The sequence below is a fragment of the Podarcis melisellensis genome (genome assembly GCF_964234715.1).
Source record: "Podarcis melisellensis genome assembly, chromosome: 2".
NCBI lineage: Eukaryota > Metazoa > Chordata > Lepidosauria > Squamata > Lacertidae > Podarcis > Podarcis melisellensis.
Window position 1 is genome coordinate 76069911 of NC_138529.1, and position 14158 is coordinate 76084068.

The window sequence follows — 14158 nt, forward strand, 5'->3', positions numbered from 1 at the left end:
GTATTCTGTGTGAATGCATTCTCTTAATGCTGAATGTTTCAGGACTTTTCCACTAAGATGACTTTTAAGAGTATTGGATTTTAATAGTCAGGGCCGTCTTTAGCATATGCGGTGCCAGGGTACAAATATCTGCCCAGTGCCCCCAAATTTAGTTTAGCTGCCCCCAAATTAACTTTAATTGAGCTTTTTCGTGAGGGGGGGATCGTTCACCTGTAACAATGATGTGAGCAGCCGTGTGGGCGTGGACCCTTCCCCACAGCAGGGACGCAAAGCGAGGGAGAGTGGAGGGGGAGGCCACAGCGTCCTTTTTTGCCTCGGGTACCTGCTGGGTGCTGAAGTCCCATCCCAAGTAGTTGGGCTCTGCAGGCGCAGCCATGGCGGCCTGAGGCAGATGGGCCTCACCTCCGCCATCCTCACACGGTGGGAACAGGGCAGGGAGGAGGCAGCCTGGGCGCCAGCTTTTGCCTCAGCACCACCTCACAGAAACTGCTCAGCTTGCCCCTCTCCTGTGCCCAAGCGCCACCGGGTCCTGGTAGTTATTAACCCGCCCGCCCTGCAGCCCCTTTGGGAGCAGTGAAATAGGACCCGCCTCTCGCTCGCCCAGGCCCAGGGGTCAAAACGGCGTTGATGGCCTCGTTACCCAGTGTGAGTGGTCCTCCTCTCAGTGGCTCTTTTCCTCAGGTTTCTGGGCACTTCAATCCCCCCACTTTTTAATACAGTACAGTGGTACCTCGGGTTACAAACGCTTCGGGTTACAAACGCTTCAGGTTACAGACTCCGCTAACCTGGAAGTAGTATCTCGGGTTAAGAACTTTATTTCAGGATGAGAACAGAAATCGTGGGGTGGCGGCAGCAGGAGGCCCCATTAGCTAAAGTGGTACCTCAGGTTAAGAACAGTTTCAGGGTAAGAACAGACCTCCTGAACGAATTAAGTTCTTAACGAGAAGTACCACTGTATACAAATCACACAACACAAAGCCGCCTGCAAATAAATGGTGTCAGTCGTGATACTTCAGAGGAAATGAGATTAAACTACAGTCTCGTTCAGATTAGCAATGAGGAAAGGAAAAGGAAAGGAAAAAATGCAAGGTTAAAAACCTGCAACAATGACACAGCGGAAAAAAACTGCTTTTGTTTCCTGACTCGTCAGGAATATTTGGCACTATGGAATAACAAAGCGACGGAGGAGGGGAACAGGGACTTTCACTTCATTGCTTTTCACTGCCGCTGATAGAGAGGGAACGGTATACAGTATGTATACATTTACCGCCCCCCAGATTTCAGCGCCCAGATGCCCTGCACCCCTTGCACCCCCGGGTAAAGATGGCTCTGTTAATAGTTGACATTATGTTTGTATACTTACGACCCCAATCTGCGCAGAAGTTCCTTTAGGAGATCATGTTAGAGTAAACAATGGGAGGGTGGTTATGTTTTGATGGTGATGTAGATGCACTTTGGGCCATACCTCACAATTGCCATCTGCAAATTTTGTACACATGGGACTGGGTCTAAACATGTCCTTCCATTAATTCAAAGGCTCCTTCCATTCATTTGTGCAAGAGAGTTTGATCCAGGAGACATTCTTGCTGAAGGAAAGGGGGAGAGGTAATTTCCACACATTTCTGCACGCACACACCTGGTGCCATGAGGTTCAGAAGGTTTCCCAGTCCTCCAGAGCATCCTTCGTCAATGTCCTTCATCCCAGTTGTTTGTAAAGATGTTGAACAACAACGGGTCCCATGACAGAACCCTGAGGCACCCCCTTGTCCATTTTTACCAGGATAGTAAGGAACCATTAGTGAACATTGTTTGGTTTCGTTCAGTCAACCAGTTATCAATCCACCTAACAGTTAGCTCGTCAAGTCCACATTTTACCAGCCTCTCTGCAAGAAGCTCATGGGGTACCTTTTCAAAAGCCTTACTGTAATCAAGATTCACTGCATCCACAGCATTCCCTTGATCCACCAAGCTTATAACTCTATTTAAAAAACCCCAATGAAAATAATAAAAACGCAAAGATTATTGTCAATTGTATAATGTGGAGGAAATTGAGTGGGGGCGGAGGGAAGTGGGAGGAAGGACAAAAGAATAATATGATGGATTGAGAAAATATAAATGTAAATGTATGTGGGGATGGGGAGGAAATGGTGTTGGTTTTGGTACATCTGTATTGTAATGTAATATGTGAAAACAAAAAATAAATAAATAAAATAAAATAATAAAAATCCCTGTTTGGCCACTATGAAACAAATTCTCAAAGTGATGGTATAAGACCCAGACTACAGGTTACACAAGGGACATGTGCCTGCCTTTAATCAAATAAAAATGCACCACACAGCACCATCGGGCTTAGAGTTTCCCTGCCCCTTGCAAGCTATAACCAATAAAGTGGGTAGAAGCAAGGAAACTCTGAGCTGCTGATAGAAGCCACAGGTTTCTCATAATATGTAGTTTGGTCTGAAGCTGCATTGGGCATCTAAAGTAGAATATATAAATATTCTCATTTCGGTTTCCGCAGGAAAAACCTGTCCTGAGAGCTAAACAGCTTTCAATAGGTTCCAGTATTTCAGAGAGGCGACACTTTTATTCCTGGTTCTAAAATTATTGGGTTGGGAGAAGTTAGCCTATTCAGTCTATGCTGAGCCTTTGGGGACAGCCCATGTAGTTTGTTTGTGGTTAGCAAAGCTAAGTTGAGCAATTCTTCTGGAAGACTATTGAACTTGAAATAAAATGAGACTGTAGAAACCACGGTTGGGAACTGAAAAGACAGGGAGAGAGTGCCAGCCCAGAACCATGGCAGACAGCGTTTAGTTTGGAAGCCAAATGGAGCAGAGCCAAGCAGCAGTGCAAAACGCACAAGTCACATGAGAAATTAAATGAGTCTCAGTCAGTGGAGAATGTTTAAATGTGGCCTGTGTTTTAATAGAGAGACATGGAGGGACAGAAGCATGATAACAGCATGGAATGATTTTCCTGCAGTGAGTTATCTCTCCTGGCTTGTAATACTTGTAAAGGGTCGTTGCTGTTTTGCTCATTTCATGCCTCGGCTCACACACACACCCATTGCGTCTCCACCCCCATCATTCAGCCCAGACACTGAGGTCCTCCTCTGAGGGCCTTATGGAAGTTCCCTCACTGCGAGAAGTGAGGTTACAGGGAATGAGGCAGAGGACCTTCTTGGCAGTGGCAACCTCCCTGTGGAATGTCATCCCATTAGATGTCAAGGAGATAAAGAACTGCACATCTTCTAGAAGACACCTGAAGGCAGTCCTGTATCAGGAAGTTTTAAATGTTTGACATTTTACTATGTTTTTATATGTACAGTGGTACCTCGGGTTAAGAACTTAATTCGTTCTGGAAGTCCATTCTTAACTTGAAACTGTTCTTAACCTGAGGTACCACTTCAGCAAATGCCGCCACGCAATTTCTGTTCTCATCCTGAAGCAAAGTTCTTAACCCGAGGTACTATTTCTGGGTTAGCGGAGTCTGTAACCTGAAGCATCTGTAACCTGAAGTGTCTGTAACCCAAGGTACCACTGTACTGTAAGCCACTCAGAGTGTCTGGGGAAACCCAGCCAGATGGGTGGGGTATAAATAATACAATTATCATTATTGCTATTAGTATTCATGCGTACCTCTGTTTCTCTCCCAATAGCAGCCACTCTGTTTAACCCCCAATAGCACCCACTGTAGTTTAGCTCTCACATTTATGCAGTATCTTATTGGACAGAGCTGTGATGTATGTTAGGTTTCTGTTTTGCCTTGCCTTGCTTTATTGAAAGAATCAAACAAACAATACAAATGCAGATACTGAATCTGAGGGAAATCAAGTCACTCCCACCTTCTCTTGGCAGGGAATTCAGACATCCAGTGACAGCTGTGTGTGTAGGACTGCATTGTTGCCACAACAGCCTGTTGCAGAGGGAGAAAGCCCCCTGCATTTACTTTCTGCACAGCCATTGGAGAGAACTCAGTTTCATCTCCTCTCTAGTGTAGGCCAATGCTCTGAATAGTTTCAAATTGTTCGCACTGGGAGCAGATGAAAGGGGACCCCTTGGCTATAGGTGGTACCAAGGGGCCAAGAGTGAGCAAATGCCCACCCTAAAAATAGACTTATTCCGCATAGAAGGGTCTGGTGTCTTCTGTTTCAGTGTATCTGAAGAAGTGTGCATGCACACGGAAGCTCATACCAAGAACTAACTAGTTGGTCTTTAAGGTGCTACTGGAAGGAATTTTTTTATTTTGTTTTAAAAATAGCCTGACAGTCTGTTAGCCCAGCATGTCTAAATGTGGATATAAACTTGTTTCTGTTTGTATCATATCATACACCATATTAAAGATTAAATGTGAGATAGAGCTTCCCTTCCTCTCCTCTCCACACCCCACCCCCAACAGTCTACTTCACATTTTCTGGAGCCTCTGCTGCTCCTTGCCATTCAGGCTTCTGCAGCTGTCCTTACAAGTTTTTGGATTGGGACCATAGTTTAGACGGCACTCTAAAATATATTTTTCTTTCATCAACACTCACTGAAGTTTACTATGGAGAAGTTGTTTTAGATCTGCCATCCATCTGCCTCTCTCCTTCCTCTAAAAAGAGAAGCACAAAAACTTGTGAGAGCATGCATAAGAAGACTATTTTGAAATGTCATTGTGTAAGACTTAGAGTAAGCCTATAAAGATTTTTATTTGCATTGACTTATTCCGTAACTAACTGGCAGCTTTATGGATTCAAAAGAAGCTGTAGAAATCCTATTATTACGTCTTCCGGAGTTCCTTATATAATTGCCTTCTTTTTTCCCGCCAATGGCTTTAAAACAGGGGTGGGAAACCACTTCCAGCCTGAGGAATTAAACCTTGCCAAGTTTCCAGGGGCATGGCAAGAGGCAATATTTTGGGGGGGGGGGGTAGTTATACATATTTTACATTAACATTAAATACTTACAGATGTAAATATTATGCATTATATTTACAAAATCAACATATTTTATATTTCTATTTTATGTTTAGTTTTAGGGGAAATTGTGTATAAAATATATCTATTCCTAGGAAAAGTGTGGAAAGTGGCGAGGTAGAACAAAATGCTTAACAAATGATTCAGAAGATGTCATGTGGCTGGTGGCTGGATGAAGTTTGCTAGAAATGGCTTCATGGAGGGGCTTGGTGGGTTGAATTAGACCCACATATCACAGATTTCCCACCACTGCTTTCTAGTGACTGGAGATGGCAAAGTTGTCTTTCAGCTCCTTTTTTTTTTTTAAGGCTTCTTTTTCTTATTTTGATGATGTTTGATTTTAGGTCTCAATATTTTGCTTCGAAAATTGATAAACCATTGCAATAGTTCATTTACTGTGCTCATTTACTGTGTTTTTTTATTTACAAATACCTCAGCTATTCTGATTTTACTGATTTCGCTGAACCTTGTTTGTGGATCTTTTAAGAACTCACTGGATGCTTCCTAACACTGAGCCAGGAGATGGAAGAAAAACATATTTAAGATACTGTTTTTACTTCTAAAACAAATCTGGTAAAATTTGGTGCCCTCTACAGAGGGGAAGGAGAAGGGGATAGAGCACCCTTTAGGCACCTGGGATACGTTTATGTCAACTTCACTTTTTACTTTCTGACCCACCTCTCTCCTGGCCCCTATCTCTTGACAGTTGGGAAGAGAACTGCATTGCAGTGACAGCTACCTTTCCAAGGTTTTAGGAGCCGAAATAGTCCTGTGGAGCTATTTCTAGCTGTGGAAAGCCGGAAAGAAAGGCGAGGTATAAAATTATGCAAGGGGTGTGGAGAGAGATCGGCCTCTCTTTTGGCCATCCGCTGAAGCTGGATGCTGGAGGATTCACAACAGATAAAATAAAGTACCGTACTTTTCTGTGTATAAGACTTGGTTTATTGCTTTAAAAACCATGCTAAACAATGGGGGTTGTCTTTTACATGGGTAGTGTATTTGAATCGCTGCTGCCGTGGCTGTTAGCAGCTATTGTGCGTGTTACTGGTTGCTGCATCAATGGGTGGTGTTGATTTGCTGATGCTGCGGCAATTGGGCGGGTGATTGGCAGCTTCTGCTGGTGAGGGGACAGACAAGACGCCGATTTCGCTACGCGTGTGGGAGAGTGATTATCGGCAACTCCCCCTAAAAAAAGCACAACAACCCTGGGTAATCCCCCCCCCCAAAAGAGCTCCACAACTCTGGGCAATCCTCCGCCACAAATGCTCAACAATTCTGTGCCATCTCTCCCCCCCCCCCCATTTCCTGAAATTTGAGAATAGGGGCTTCTTATACATGGGGGCGCCTATTGCACAGAAAAGTATGGTATTCCCCTCACAAAGTACATAGCTAAACCATGGAATTCACTCCCAAAAGATAAAGGGATGGCCACTTTAAAAAGGGATTAGACAGATTCGTGGAAAATTGGGCTATGTTCTCCTTCCTCTCAGAGGTAGCATGCTCCTCTATGGCAGATGCTGGGAAACACTGGTGGGGAGTGTTGTTACACTCCAGTCCTGCGTTCAGGCTCTCATAGGCAGCCTTTTCTTACATTCCTTGATCATTTTTGTTGTCGTTTTCTACACATTTGGTGGCTAAAAAAAATTTGAAAGGCACTTGTCGTGTTTCCTGATCCTATGAAATGTCAGCTATTCTTTTCCAAGGTAAGCCCAAAGGCTTACCGGCTTTGCATCATGCTGTATACTAATGTTAATATCCCTGACCTTTTAGAAAACATGCTAATTGCAGCAATTTACTGTGTTGCAGTAATCCTGCCCCATCTCCCTTCCCTCATTCACTGTGATGCTCTGATGTCATGTTCATGAAAGCTCTTGCTTCTGGGTGAAGGAATGTTGGCAATTCAGATTGTGAAAGAAACAAAAAAGCCTCTTGCCAAAAAAAATGCTTTAATATGTCAAAAGTGTTACTACACTATTCGTCTTCAAGATAACCCAGTGAATTCCGCTCTAATTATCTCATTCGACATCTTCAGTCTCTAATTAGCTGCTCTAATTATTATTAAACTTGTATATGACCAGGGGGAATTTTAAGTTTTGGTCAGTATAAGTTCCTTTGAACACTTACTTAAATAGAAGGTTGAATCCATATTAATGTATTACATAGCAAGTATATTTCTGTATATTCCCGCCAACCTAGCAGTTCGAAAGCATGTCAAAGTGCAAGTAGATGAATAGGTACTGCTCTGGTGGGAAGGTAAATGGCATTTCCTTGCTCTGCTCTGGTTTTGCCAGAAGCAGCTTAGTCATGCTGGCCACATGACCCGGAAAAACTGTCTGCGGACAAATGCCGGCTCCCTTGGCCAGTAAAGCGAGATGAGTGCCACAACCCCAGAGTCGTCCGCGACTGGACTTAACCATCAGGGCACCTTTACCTTTTTCTGCTAATAGAAAAATACAAAAAAGTGGAAATTTAAGGGTATTAACTTGTTGGTAAAACTTTATTTGGCCAAATAGTAACAGTAGCTGCCAGTGTTTCTCTCAGGAATTATTGTATCCTCTAAGCTGTGATCATCAAAATCTTCTCAAGTACAGTTTATGATTTGACTTTATTTGGTATTTCCAGAGAGACGTCACAGGTTTATGACTTTAAATCATGGTAAATGAAATGGAAGCATGTAAATATGGTCCTAGCAAAATGTCTTTTTATTGTTAGAGAAGAGGGAGTGTAAGATTAACAACTCGCTTTACAGTGAAGATAAGATCTTACTGCACTAGATTAATTATTGTGTCAAACAATTCTAGTTTCTAATGAAAATCATATGCTGTACAAATCAGGTGCAAATTCTGGGTTCAAACATGCCAGAGAGTCAGTGGTGGTCATCTGCATGTTAATGCACACCAAAGTGCTTTACACAGAAGTAGTGCTTCTGACACCAAATGTCTCTGCAACAGTGTCATCCCTTTGCGTGGGGGTTGCATTCCAGGTCATTGTGCATTTGCGTGAAATCAGAAACCCATTGAAAACGTCTGCAAACACCCTGTTCTGCTCCTACCCCCATTCTTTGATGTTTCTAGGTCACTTCCAGGTTCGGGGCTGTGTGCGTGTGTACGATTGTGCACATATTGGTCGCTCCTAAAACAGGAGTTGCCTGTAGTTCAACCTTTGGGTATTTTATTTGTTGGAAATGCATGTATAAAACAGTGTTTTAAAATTCTTATAAAAGTGAGGTGCAAGACAGCTTTTCTGAAATCCTAATATGGGGAGAGCTTTGGAACTGCTATGGAATAAGGTTCGTAACTGGCATCGTTTTGCTTTATGGGGATGTGGTAAGGATCTTTCTTTGTATCAAGCTGAAGTAAATTTAGAGAGTGCAGTTCAGGGGTTTATTTAAGTGGGAACTTCATACAGTGCTGCTTTTAATGGACGAAGAGGGACTGTGGGAAGCAAACAGTGTAACATCAAATTTTAAAAAGTGGATTGGTGGGGAGAAGAATCCAGGAGATTACAATCTATTCTGTGGTAAATTGTTGGAAAGCATTATTATTTATCAAGCATATAGAAGGTCACACAATTGGTCATCTTAATATGCCAATAGAGTAAAAAATAAAAAATTAACAGAGTTGCTGCTCCACTGAGAGATCTAATATTTGGTGTTGACAGAATTTACACAAACATCAACACCAAGCTTTTTAATTAGCAAAGGAAGTAAAGTCAGCTACCTCTGGGAAGTTTTGCACAGATTACAATAGATCACAGGTAGTAGGAATGGAGCACTGATTTGCATCATTTAAAAAATCAGCATCCTCTCCCAAGGGTTTGAAATTAGGAGGGCACAAGGCGCATTTTGCACCTAAAGATTCTCCATTTGCGAGCACCTCAAAAAGTCTGGGTGCTATTTTTTGTGCATGGCTGACATGCAAGGATTACCGAAATGTATGTGCTTTGAAGCCTCAAAGTATATGTTAAGGATAGGCAATATGTTAAGGAGTTTAACAGTAAAGAGTAGTGTTTTGAAAACTGAAGTTTGGTACCAGTATTTTTATTGTAAACACCAAATTAAACATGTATTATCAATTTCTGCTAAAAATGTGATATTAACAATGTGTCACGTGAATTGCGTATTAATTTATGCTTATCAAAATAATAAAAAGTGTTACTGACACCCCCCACCCCCCACATGGCAACTAGACATTCTGTTTGGCACCCACAACCCAGGTCCAGTAAGCCATTTGGCTCCCAGCTTTTCTATCCCAGTTTGTAACACTGCCTCCCCCTGCCCCCCAAAACCCCAGAACCTAGTTCTTGCCTGTCTTGCCTACCATTCAGGCATCTTGCTGCGGCTTCAAACTTCAATCTAGTTTAGGAAATTCAAGCAAAATAGCAAAGGCACTAGGCAAAGTGCAGTTCGGCATTGCTCACTTACCTTCCAGTCCAAATAGTCCCTCCGTCATGCCTGCCTCTCTCCTATCCAAATCTGCAGCTGCTCAGGTGAGGAGGAGTAGATTCTGTTTTGCTCTTGACTTGGGAAATTAGTGAGGGAGCATGAGGAGACCCCGCTGTGGTGTTGCCCCTCCCTCTGCCCCAGAAATCTTCCTGAGCTGTGAGCAGGCTTGTAAAGCAATTAGAGACAGACAAACAAGACTACCTCCCACTGGCCCCTTTCAATACTAGACAGAAAAAGAGAACACCAGGACAGGACATACTATAGCAGGCTTTCTGGTGTAATAGGGGAACACCTGACCACCCTAATCAATGGCTACTAATTCTGGTGGCTATCTGCTACCTCCAGGTTCAGGGGGTTGCTGGAGAGCAACAGTAGGAAAGGGCTTTTGCCTTCATGTCCTGCCCTTGACATGTTCAGAGGCATCTGGTTGGCCACTGTCAAAGGCAGACTGCTGGACAGGTTTGGTCTGATTCAGTAAAGCTCTTATGTTCTTATCCCCCTTGTTGGCTTCCCCTTCCGCTGCAGTTTTCCACGCAGCATTAGGAGACCTTTCTGGGCAGATTTAGTGGGAGGACACGCGTTTCACCCCATGCCTTGGTATCGTCCATGGAAGGCTGCCACCATGTATTTTATGTTGTGTATGCAACCCATGAAAGGAATTTATAAGCTACCTCTAGGTAAGAATGTGACAAGCAAATTCTGGTGTGTATTGTTGAAAGACACTCATACACAATTCAAAGTGCTGGTTTTGTCGTATATATGACCTTGTTATGTGAAGAACAATCTTCTCAATGTGTAGGCAAGTATATATGGGATCAGCAACAAAATCTTTATTCAAGAAACCCCAACTTCAGAAGTTAAGGGGATCCAGTGTGGTACCTTGAGTTTGGAATGCCTCCTTAAATATTTTCTTCTCACTGACCAAGTTTTCTGTTTCTTGATGGAATTTATCTCTTGACATCTTCTGGTTAAATTCTATATACAGTGGTACCTCGAGTTAAGAACTTAATTTGTTCTGGAGGTCTGTTCTTAACCTGAAGCACCACTTTAGCTAATGGGGCCTCTGCTGCCACCGCACAATTTCTGTTCTCATCCTGAAGCAAAGTTCTTAACCCGAGGTACTATTTCTGGGTTAGCGGAGTCTGTAACCTGAAGCATCTGTAACCTGAAGCGTATGTAACCCGAGGTACCACTGTACATTCTTATCTTTGTATTAAGTGTGTTGTAAATGGGTTTATGTTTATGTTTAGTTTGGCTTTTGTACTGTGCAAGTTTTTTTCCTCTTTCTCTGTAACATACTTTTGAACATAATTTTCAGATGGCAAGTTTGTTTGTTTTTTTAAAAGAAGTAGTAAAATTAGCACCCCTGTTCAATAAATACTTCACCTAAAACATTTTTGTTTCATCCTCATGAAACAGGAGAGGAGTGTCAGTAGTCCTTGAGTTGTTGTTGGACTCTAATTCCCATCAGTGCCAGCCAGCATCACTAGTTCTGAGGGGGGTTGGAAATTGTGGCCCTCCAGATGTTGTTGGATTACAAGTTGGCCATCCTTGCATTAAATACAGCATCTATTTGAAGGAGTGTCTCTTCTTAAATTGGGGTGGCTACTTTGGACATCCCCTAGTAGGGTGTGTCATTTTAGGGGGTGAAAGTTAATTTTAGCAAATTTCTTCTTCACTCCTTATTTTTGGAATTTGAAAGTTGGAAAATTCTACATGCCCTAATTCCTGCAGCCTCCCCCCCCCTCTCTCCCTCTCCCTCTCGCTCTCCCCCCCCCCAGAGAGAGAGAGAGAGAGAGAGAGAATTTCTTCCCTTTTGCTTGTGGCATAGTCCTTTTTTGTTCCATTGGCACACACTTGTTGATGTAAAAAGATGCTGGCACAATCTGCTACTTCTCTTCAGATTGCCAGGGTCACTCTTAAGGCATTGGAATTACTATGAACATTTCAGCAGTGTATATTTCAGTGTATATATGTAGCAACAACTGCTAGTTCACACATCAAATTTCTCCATTGGAAATGGTCAGGAGGGATTTTGTGCAGAGGAGCAAAAGGATTCAGGCTTTCTCCTGGCATTCTGCCACTTGAACGCTTTGCTGGAAAGTGAGCATTAAGGGATGCAGTTCTTCTTTTTAAGCTTTTACAAGCATGCTTTGTTTTTAATGTGTGTTGCAACTGAAAAGCAAGTTGCAGTAAAAGTCAATGAATGCAAATCAGAATGAAAGTTTAGTAGACAATTCCTACAATCCAACTAGCCATCATTAGCTGCTGTCATGCCCTTGTTCTTACCTGCCCTAAACAATTTACCTTGGAAGATGCAGAAAATCAAATGCAAGGTAGTTTTCATAAAAATTGTAGTCAAACTGTTCTGGATTGCGTGGTTGGTGCTGAAATAGCAATGCAAAGTGAAAACATCTGCCTGACAATCTGCCAGGGCCTTTAAAAGTTAATGAAAACAGCAAGGAAAAGGAAAAGTGAGATATACAGGTTTATGCACACAATGTTGCTTTGGCTCTAGGTTACCATGGCAAAAGGTAACTGCTGAACTGCTTGCCTCTAAAGGTGCACAGTTATATAGTCTCCCTCTGTTACGTGCGCTATTAGAGTTTTTCTTCTACTTGTAGTTTACTCCTGACTGAGATTGGTTGATTGTCAAAAGTTGTTGGAAAAAAGAACCATATGCTGTTTTGAGTAAAAGGTACTTTCTTCTCCTGGTATATGCTCCTAATATGTTCTCACACGAACTCCTTACAAAGGAAACAAAACCCAGACAAATGAACCCCCTTAAACTCCCAACTGCTTGGAATTGGGAAAGGCATGACAATATAATCGGCTGCTGGGATGTTGTGAATCATTGTTTTTACTGACAAATGGGAAGGGCAACCCTCAATTTGCAAATGCTCCATCAATGAGAGCGATGTTTCATGATTTCCTCTCTTTGTATTTAAGCTGGCATAGAATCTTCACAGTAAGCTGATGATTGGAGTAAAGTTAAGTAAATGAGGCCTTCAGGATGATACAACTTTGCTACAGAGCATTACCTGAAAAGTCACTTCCGTTTTTCTTCTGCTAAGTTTCCTGATTTGAGGAAAAAATAAAAGGCATTTCTCCTGAATCCAATCTTCTAAATGGCAAGCAGTTGTACTTTGCCTGCCAAGAGTTTATTTCACATGTGGTTGATGCCAATTTTCTTCTCACATATGCGAAATTCATTTGGCCCATAGTAAATAAAATACATATAGTAGGTTTTAAAAAATATATTTTTGGAAAAGTGTTGGCATTTAAAGGAAAGCAGCTTATTTAATAATCTCTCTCCTTCAGTAAACAATTAAGATTTTAAATCTCATTAGAGACTGCCAAATAACTAACTTTTAAGATGCAAAAGTTCATGCTTATGAAGTATTTTCATTTTATTAGGTTATTCTTGGAAAAGTAAAGTATCATGTGATAATGCATCACAGTACATGCATGTGTGTGTAATTCAAGCATTGCGCAGTCATTTCCAGTGACTAGAGGTTTATCAGTTCCCTCTCATAGAAGAGAACAGAAAAGTCTTTATTCAGAGTTTGTTTAGTGGAACTCCTTTAGTGCCCCTTCACAGTAGGGTATCTTACAGAATGACTCTCATGGTAATGCTCTGTAACAAATAACTGGCTTGCTGTATGTATTATTATTTTTTTTAAAAAAACCTTGCCACTTGCATAACCTCTTCAAACCGTTTAGCCACATCAAACAAATATACAGAGAAGATGCAATCTACAGCAAAGTTTTCAGTTAAATTTAGTAGTTTATGTTAGTAAGGTTTCTGCTTAAACATCGTTTATCAAAATTATTCCCTTAATAACAGAAAAGAAAACAACACTAAAAGAATAAGATTGCATTGAAGATCCCCAAAGCTCTTATGACCTCTTCTGCTGCCCACCCAAGGATTTATTTGCAGCCAGTTCCAAACAGCTGTGCTGTTTTTATTGCTTCAGTATATTTACAAGATTTTGAATTGTAACTAGTGGTGTCCGTGTGCAAGCAGAACCGACTTCAGCCTGCTCAGCATAACTTCCCCCTCCCCCTCCTCCCCCTGCACCCATTCAGATCTGCTGCAGAGCATTGAGGGTCCCTGCAGAGCAAATTAGGGAGCAAGAAGGGGAAGTTCTGTTGCACAGGTGGAAGTCTTGTGCAATGTTGAATGCTATTCTTTTATTCTGGTCTTACACAGCTCTGCAACAGGGGTTGAAGAGGGGACACAAATTTTAAAATATCCATTCAATTTTGGCTTCTTTGTTTGAAGAAATGAATGGTGGCAAACAACTTGGATGACCGTGGCCCTGGCCGTCAAGCGATACCTTGGGAATGTTCTGATAACTGCTTCATCCTTAGTTACAAATACAGTGGTACCTCGGGTTAAGAACTTAATTTGTTCTGGAGGTCCGTTCTTAACCTGAAACTGTTCTTAACCTGAGGTACCACTTTAGCTAATGGGGCCTCCCGCTGCCACAGCGCCGCCACCACGCGATTTCTGTTCTCATCCTGAAGCAAAGTTCTTAACCCAAGGTACTATTTCTGGGTTAGCGGAGTCTGTTACCTGAAGCATACGTAACCTGAAGCTTCGGTAACCTAAAGCATCTGTAACCTGAGGTACCACTGTAGGGGAAATAGTTCTATAGTTGGTGAGGAAACCACTGAAAGTGCCTTTCTACATGCCAATGCTATTTTAACTTGGATCATGGAAATAATTTTCCAGGGTGTATTTTTAGTTCACGTTTCAA

At 42.1% G+C, this 14158-nt stretch overlaps 1 protein-coding gene and 1 long non-coding RNA gene across 2 annotated transcripts in view; one reads left to right on the forward strand and one right to left on the reverse strand.

Annotated features, from left to right (window-relative positions):
• ATG7 (autophagy related 7) overlaps positions 1-14158 on the forward strand; it is a 104870-nt gene that overhangs the window by 61447 nt on the left and 29265 nt on the right. The gene's annotated exons all lie outside the window — the stretch shown is intronic.
• Positions 1-14158, reverse strand: part of LOC309364305 — a 52767-nt gene that overhangs the window by 13014 nt on the left and 25595 nt on the right. Inside the window, exon 3 of the long non-coding RNA XR_014165809.1 lies at positions 4529-4585. This is a non-coding gene — a long non-coding RNA (uncharacterized lncRNA). The remainder of the gene's footprint in view (positions 1-4528; positions 4586-14158) is intronic.